The sequence below is a fragment of the Vicia villosa genome, linkage group LG5 (genome assembly GCF_029867415.1).
Source record: "Vicia villosa cultivar HV-30 ecotype Madison, WI linkage group LG5, Vvil1.0, whole genome shotgun sequence".
NCBI classification, from domain to species: domain Eukaryota; kingdom Viridiplantae; phylum Streptophyta; class Magnoliopsida; order Fabales; family Fabaceae; genus Vicia; species Vicia villosa.
This window is the reverse complement of record NC_081184.1, coordinates 174,050,416-174,058,553: the sequence shown is the minus strand read 5'-3', so window position 1 is coordinate 174,058,553 and position 8,138 is coordinate 174,050,416. Positions and strand designations below refer to the sequence as shown.

Below are 8,138 nucleotides of genomic sequence, written 5' to 3'. Positions count from 1 at the left end.
TTAGATATAAAATGAGTTAGTGGTGATTATTAGAGAGAGAGAGAGTGAACAATATGAAATGAATAAATAGTGAAATACGAAGAAAAAATGAATAATTAACAAATATCAATAGAGTTAAGAAATAATTATATCAGAAAGAATACTACTAATTAAAAATAGTTAACATATAATACATATTTATAAAAAAACTAATTAATTACGTTATAACTATTTTTTATTTACTATAATTTTTAATTTTTTTTAATTGATAATGAAGTAGTGGGATAAGTGGGATTATAGATTTATTTTTTATTATTAATTATGAGAATTTCATTATTGTTAATTAATTAATTATAATAAAAGAGTTCTGGTGGAAAAAATTTGTTGGAGAAGTTGTAGAATTATAATTTAGAATTATTATAATTTAGTATGATCTGTCATAGGATTTGGAATTATAATTTGTATGAGACAAAATTATTCAATAGGAATAAATTTTAATTTGAAACCATTATCTCTTATGTTTTTTATTTTATTTTTTAAAAATAATATTTGTGTTTATATACAATAAAAAGATTATACAAAAATAGCATATAAGTCGCGCCACGGTGAGTTTTTTTATTTGAAATTTCTAATATTTTGTTTTCAATTACAATTTTAAAAAAATGTTTTGTTTTTTTATTTTTTAAAATATAGTATTTTTTTAACATATATATTTTCAATAATTATTTTAGATTAATTACAATTTGAATTTTTCAATTTAACTTTAATATCAAAATTAATTTTCTTCTTTAAATTTCTATCAGTTTTAGTCCTCCTCTCACTTTTCTTTACTTAAAATCGATATTATGTTCATTTTTAAATATTCATTTTTTATCAATAAAATGTCATAAGAAGTTCTTGTATAAAGATTTGTCACATTTTCACAAATGGTGAAAAGAAATTGGTTTGAATTTTGATCGTACCTGATCAGAATGAATCGTCACGACCAGCACTTGAAGAACTTCTGTGAATGGGGGTGTACCTGCAAGGTACTCCGATTCCAAAGTCAGGTTCAAAGTGAAGAAACTACCAGGATCCACGAGAGTGGTGGAGACAAGCACGTGGTCTCCTTCCTGGTTGATCACTCCGAGGATCCAGGGGCAACCGTTATTTTTGGAGAGAAGGAGATGGACAGTTAGTTGACCGTTCATGAAGACTTCATCTTACACATGAGAAGGTTTGAGCATGGGTGACGCGGGACAGTTAAGGCAAAGCTGGACTGGGCCTAAGTTGGGCAGTTTGGGCAAGCCGAGTTAGGCCTGCCCTGCAGGAGGCCAGGCGCAGTCCAGGACAAATTTGAAATTAAAATTAGGTACAATATGGAGATATATAATCTAAAAAAATTCTTTTATCTTTCAGAATTATAAACATAAATTAGTTAAATATTTTTAACGAGTTTTTAACTTAATTCTAGTTTTTTTTCTTCAATGCAATCTAATTTGTCAATTAGGCTTAATTAATCATGTTTTAGCATACTCTTAAGTATTCGATAATTTAATAAATTTAAAAGATAAACTTTCTTTTATAAATAAACCATAGGAAGAGTAGTAAACAATCAGCCAAATTTATATATAATATCTAAATTTGAGTTTAGTGTAATTCAAATCATACAACATTGATTTGCAAAATGAAAAAAAAAAAAAGGTCTTTCATTGATAAACTCAATTCATTCGCATTGTGTCTCATTAATGTGAATGTTTCAAAATCACATTTGAAATTAAAATTTTTTATGACATTTTATCTCATGGTATGGTGCCATGCCATGGTGTGGTCCATCATGATCAAAATAAAGTTAATGAATCCATCATAACGGATGCAGTTACCGTGCATAGATAAAAATCTATGCACCATGCATAGATTATTATGGACCCTTGGATCATTGAATCAAATTCTAGATATCAATTGTTATTACTCAATACTCGCCACTCAATATTCAATACTCAATACTCAATACTAGATTAAAAACATGATCCAATGGCTTATGTAGACTTATACATGGTGCATAAGTAAAATCCTTATGCATAGTAGCCAAAGCCCATCATAACAAGCATCATTGTTGAAATCATCACATTGTTACCTTTCCAAAAAGCAAATATTTTTTTCCCAGCTATAAATCAAATAACTTATTCCATGCCATGTATTGGTCTACTAGAAAATATCAAAAAGAGATATACCAAAATCCGGCTTTAAACAAAAAAGTATTATTCTAAATTAGGCCAAAAGAAATGGAAAAAGTGAACAAATTACCTAAAAGTAGAATCCAAAGATGAATAAAGTCAATAGCTACATGTTCCCCAAAATTTATTTTAAAAAGAGAAAATAAATGGTCCTTTCATATTGATTAAACAGTGCACACAACAACCAAAATTATAATTCTGCACACACTTTGTGCTGTAATGTTGGTTGATGGAAGGTAAGGTCTGGTGATTCCTTCTTTCAACAGTTTCTTCTGCTTCTAGCTTGTATCATGATAACACGTAAATGTATCATATTATGTTTGTGTTTCAGGTATTCGTCGAATAAGAGTGTCCGTGCGAGAAAACGGAGAAAAAGAGCAGAAAACCAAGTCTCTGGCAAATGGCGGTCGTCATTTAGCAAACGGAGGTCGCTGTTTTGTGCGCAGTCCAGAAAAGCTTCCAGCTTGTATCATGATAAAACGTAAATGTATCGTATTTTTAGACTCGATTCACATGCTATATAGTATCTTTTTATTATGCTTTTAATGGTATTATGCCATATTATGTTTGTGTTTCAGGTATTCGTCGAATAAGAGTGTCGTGCGACAAAAACGGAGAAAAAGAGCAGAAAACCAAGTCTCTGGCAAATGGCGGTCGTCATTTGGCAAACGGAGGTCGCCGTTTTGTGCGCAGTCCAGAAAAGTAACCACCCACTAACAACACTACTTTAGAAGTTTCTCCCACTTTTCCAACTTCCCATTATCTCCACTACTGTTAGAAATCGGGTATGATAATCCTGGATAACTTCGAAGAATCGTGTTCGTACACTTTCCGAACAAAGTATTACTATAGTGAATAGGGTCGAAATACTTTGTTCAGAAAGTGTACGGACACGATTCTTCGAAGTTATCCAGGATTATCATACCCGATTTCTAACAACTACTTCTCACATGAATTCTAAAGTAACTTCAACTTGTTATTACTATATAAAGGACCTAGCATTCATTTTCCAAAGCATCCAAGTTTGTACGCGGAAGCGTTGTTCGTAGTTTTAGGCAGAAATTAATGTCTAAAATAAATATTTTGCTTAATTATAAAGTAAGTAACGACAACTTATCAATGACCTTAAACCTCCCTCTCTCTCAGCAACAACACAGATATTAGATAACAAATATAATCAGTTCAAATCATTTGAAATGGAACTCAACATATAGAAATACATTTCCAAATAAAACCAGTTTGACAAATATACAAGACAACCTTTTCAGATAAAATATAATTAAAAATAGGCAATAATATTTAATCAATAGGCCACAATGATCAGAGATTTTTGTAAAATATTGGTAATTAACCATATTGAGCAAAAATTTTGAATTTTTCAACTCCAAGGATAAATACCAAGGATGTTCTTAAACCATTGTCACACATGAAAATATAAATGAAAGATATAGCTTTAGGAGGAGAGGGTAAGAGTAGCAGCAGAGCATAGATACCTCTAAAACAAATGCTTCGTTTTTCAAGATACCAGAAGAATTTATACCACGCAGTGTAGTTCGTCTAACATCAGCCTATACCATATCAAATAAGAATGAAGCTCATAAATACTAACAGAAAATTGATGACCATTCACACTTCATGATTATAGACACTGAAATTCAATAGAAAGTTAATGGGTGGTACTACCTTTGGATGATACAAGGCAAAGCAAACTTAAGACTCTGAGATATCAGATGGTGAATCCAGATTACCATCCAACATCTTGCATAAAATCTTTTACAGTGAATCGTCTTTCTTTGAATGTGATTTGTTATTCTGTTGAAGTTGAACAAGCTGAGTTCAGACCATTAAGACTTTCGTACAATTGCTCACAAAGAGAAGCATAAAAAAATTTCAACATACCTGAAGGAAATGATTAACTGCTCCACGAAGTTCAAACGGATACTTTGTATAACAATTATCAGAATCTTTTTTGCCCATCCAGCTAATTGTCATTTAAAAAACAACAAAGTTGTGAGGACAATAAGCTAGGCATCATATCATAACTGAATAACTGACTAGACTGCAACTATAAGAGCTGAGCCGGGTACAGTTGTAAAAACTAATTTAGAGGTTAGTTACAACTATTGGTGATAGAATACAAAAATTAATTTCCATTCATATTAAATTTTCTCACGTTCTAGAATTCTCTGAAATCTTAATTCAGAATCATAATACATACCTGACATCAAAGATATTGAGTCGTCAACTTTTTGGGATAGTTTCACACAAGTTGATAGGATTTTGGTGACGACGCGATGAACATAATCATTTATGGGGACCTTTTCTATCAAGGACAGCAAAGCCTGCTGGCAGTATTCATCTTTAGAACTGCGAATGAATAATAATCAGCACAAAAAAGTTGTTGATAGTATAGTATGCATAGACCGCCAGAAAGAAACTCATAGAATTCTCACCAGCAGTCAATTAAGGAGTCCAATAAAACAACAAGAAACTTTTCAATGTTGAACTCCTTAGACAATTCTAATAAAACCACTGGCAAATCCCTGGAAAAAAAAAAGGATTTTATAAATCATGTATATAAATGATTAATATGCAAATGGAAACAGCCAAACCACAGGTATCATCAACAAGTTGAACAGTTTGAGGTAGACAACCTTAGTTCCTTTAAAACCTCCAAGGCCTTTATTGGAAGTATTTCAACATTTTGGGACTAGAAAAATTCAAACAGAACAAAGAATAAAAGTATAACCAAGTTAAAAGTAGAGACATATAACAAGAAGAAAATAGGATAAAAAATTCTGTCACAACATGGCACCTGAACAAGATTGATTAAGGCAATAAGGGACAACCGAAACCAATGAAGATATGAAGATCTGTCGACTCTTTAGCCTCCTCCCGAGCAACCTCGGCAACTGAACGTATCAAACTATTCAAAAGTTTAGGAGCCAATGCAGCTTTATTTTCAAGCAAGCCAACTATCATCAATGAAATGGCCTGCAAAGTACAACAGTGCATCAGAAAGTGCCACAAAAACACAATAAAAAAGAAATATATGTGGCATCAAGTACTAATATTTAGAACATAAAAGAAACCATAAGACCTGAAACGGATATTCCTGATTGAATAATGAAGAATACAGAGAACACACTCTTTTTAAACTAGAAATTAGAGGCCAGGTCCTACTCGGTAATTAACTGGCTCAGAAAAGGTTGCTTGTTCTCTCCTCTCTTGCCTCTTTTATTCTCCTTCTCACAATTCTCTCCCTAAAAATTAACCTGTATTTAAATCAGTAAAACAGTTGTGCCTAAATATCCCTCCTAGCCTGCCTAAATTAGAGCCTCCGAATAGGAAGTTTGCAAACATAAACTGAGTCCTAAAAGTACGGTGATACATATACTATATATAATCATATTTTTTAAGTGGTACACAAAATGTACGATGTTCTTTGAGTGACAGAAGTGGAATCTTAAATAGAGATACATTTTCTTAGACGTGTGTGTTTGAGAAATAGTTGGCCCCTGGTCTTTGTTTGGTGTTCAGTGTATGTTCTTTTGAAAAGAGTCTCCTTCTCAATTACAAACACGAAGAGCGAGTGGAGAGACCTTTAACATCAGTGAGTAAGTTTTATTTCTTTTGTGATTTAAAAATAAAGAGTAACAAAGATAAATAATTTAAGAATGACCATGGATTAAATTGTACAGAAAAAATACTCAATAAACAACTATGACTCATTCAGCCTTATCCAAATATGCAGAGGTTTGCAATTATATACTTTAGTTACATTGTTATTCTGGAGTTTGAGGACTTTAAAAATCATATAATCAACAGAAAAATCATGCAATAAATTGATTGACCAAATCACAGGTTATAAGATGAGCTAGTCCAAGCATATTCTAGATTAATAGAAAGTGATAACAGTGAATATAATTTCTTAACATGAGAGGGAAAATGCAAGAGAATGTATTACTGTTTATGATGCATCATAATATTAAAAGGGGAAAATGCAAATTCATTTCACATGGTCTGCCCATTTCGGAGCTTGTTTACAGCCAACTAACCAAAAGGTTAGTCACAAAAAATACTAAATGATGCCTAGGTAGGTATAATATAATCAGTTTGAATGAATGAAAACAATCTAACCTTGTGATCTGAAAGCCCCTTAATGCCTGACTGAAGACTAGAGACCACAAAAGGAAGTATTCTCTTGACAATATCATCCTCAACCGTCACAACAGTCCCCAAAAGTTCAATGAAAACAGCAGTACAAAAGGCAATTACATTCTTCGAAGGTTGAAACTTCTTAGATGGAGATGCCTGCGCAACCAAAAAATGTAGTTATCTTATTATTAAACTCTTAGACGTCTATCAAATCCACAGCTAAAACACTTTATTTTACCCACGTAGTTGCATAGTACTTCTAATACGCCCTTATCACGAAGGCATTGCTGCACTATAACCATTCTAGGTGGCGGTGCCCTGCAGAAACCCCCATGTACCATTCCTTTACAAAAATCAATAAAAACATCAGAAACCATTCCAAGTCCAACGAGTAATCTACATCATAACCAAAACACAGTAATAAGTAATCATATATTTCTAACCTTATATCAAGTATTAGTACTATTCGAACAAATGCATGTGTGTCGTAGTACGACAATGCACACAATATCAAATCCTCATTGTTGTACACATGAATCCTGAAGCTCAAAACAAATCACACCAAAAACCATAAAACATAATCACTTACAAAATTTAAAAAAGAAATAGAAATTATCAACTCACTTGTGTCTGCGTATCAAATACCGGAGCGTTTGAAGTGCAGACGGAAGCATAAAAAATCCAGAAACTAATTTTAAATACGAATTAATTAAGACATTAAGTTGATTTTACTTGTGTGGCTGAACAAATCATTCTTATAATTCCTAAACCGTTCATCGTTGCTAATAAGAACCTCCAAACCTGTAACAGAACCAAAAAATCAACTCAATACAACAGCTGAAATTCATTCGAGTAACATTGAAAAGTGAAGTTGCCTTGAAGAGCGATAGTGAAGATGGATTCAATACTAATATCAGCAGCTTCTTTAGGATCGAACAAGATTGAAGGACGAGTGAAATGTCTTCTTAGAGGCGCGGAATCGACATGTGCAATGGATCTGATAGCTTCCAACTGAGAGGCTATGGAAGTTGCCATTGCTAGGGTTTTGGTTTTGTTGCTTTGGACGTCTTCTTCGTTTTGGTTCACAAAAATTAGGGTTCCTGTAATATTTTCAAATTATTATTCATTTGACTCAAAAAACTCAATTTGTGCAACAAAAAATGTAACATTACACTGTGTTTGGTATAGATGAAATAGCCAAGATAGAAGTAAGGGAGAGAGAGGCAACTTCTCTCGTTTTAGCTGAGAGAGAAAGAATTAGTGTGGGACCCACATATTTTTAGTTCCCTCAAACATGTGAAGAAATTGGCTGGACAAGGGACAAAGCATTTTCTCAAATTTACCCTGCAAATTACAACCTAACATTATGTTTGGTTTGTAAAAGAAGTTGTGAAGAGAGAAATAAATAAGAGAGAGTTTAAGAAGAGAGAAAAATATGAGAAATATAGTAGATTTGAGATATTGATTGTTTTAAGAGAAAGAGAAAAGAAAGAGAGAAGATAGAAGTTTAACTTATTTTTAAAAGTACTATAATATCTTTAAGTTAAAAATACTTTTATTCAAATTAATATAATTATTTTCTATATAAAAAAATATTTTATTAATTTAATTATTTTTTAAATGAATAGAAGTTATATTTTTTACAAATAAAATAGTAAAATATATATAATTTTTTAATGTATATTTTTAACACTTTGCAAAATTGTGTGTAACGTAAAAAAATGGTAAATATGTATTTATTGGTAATAGAGCAATTAATTAAAAAAAATCCTTGTTTTACATTAA

At 31.7% G+C, this 8,138-nt stretch overlaps 1 pseudogene; it reads right to left on the bottom strand.

Moving 5' to 3' along the window:
• Nucleotides 1–244: 244 nt before the first annotated feature.
• LOC131604068 (uncharacterized protein At3g06530-like) lies at nt 245–7,514 on the bottom strand (annotated as a pseudogene).
• Between the last annotated feature and the right edge of the window lie 624 nt (nt 7,515–8,138).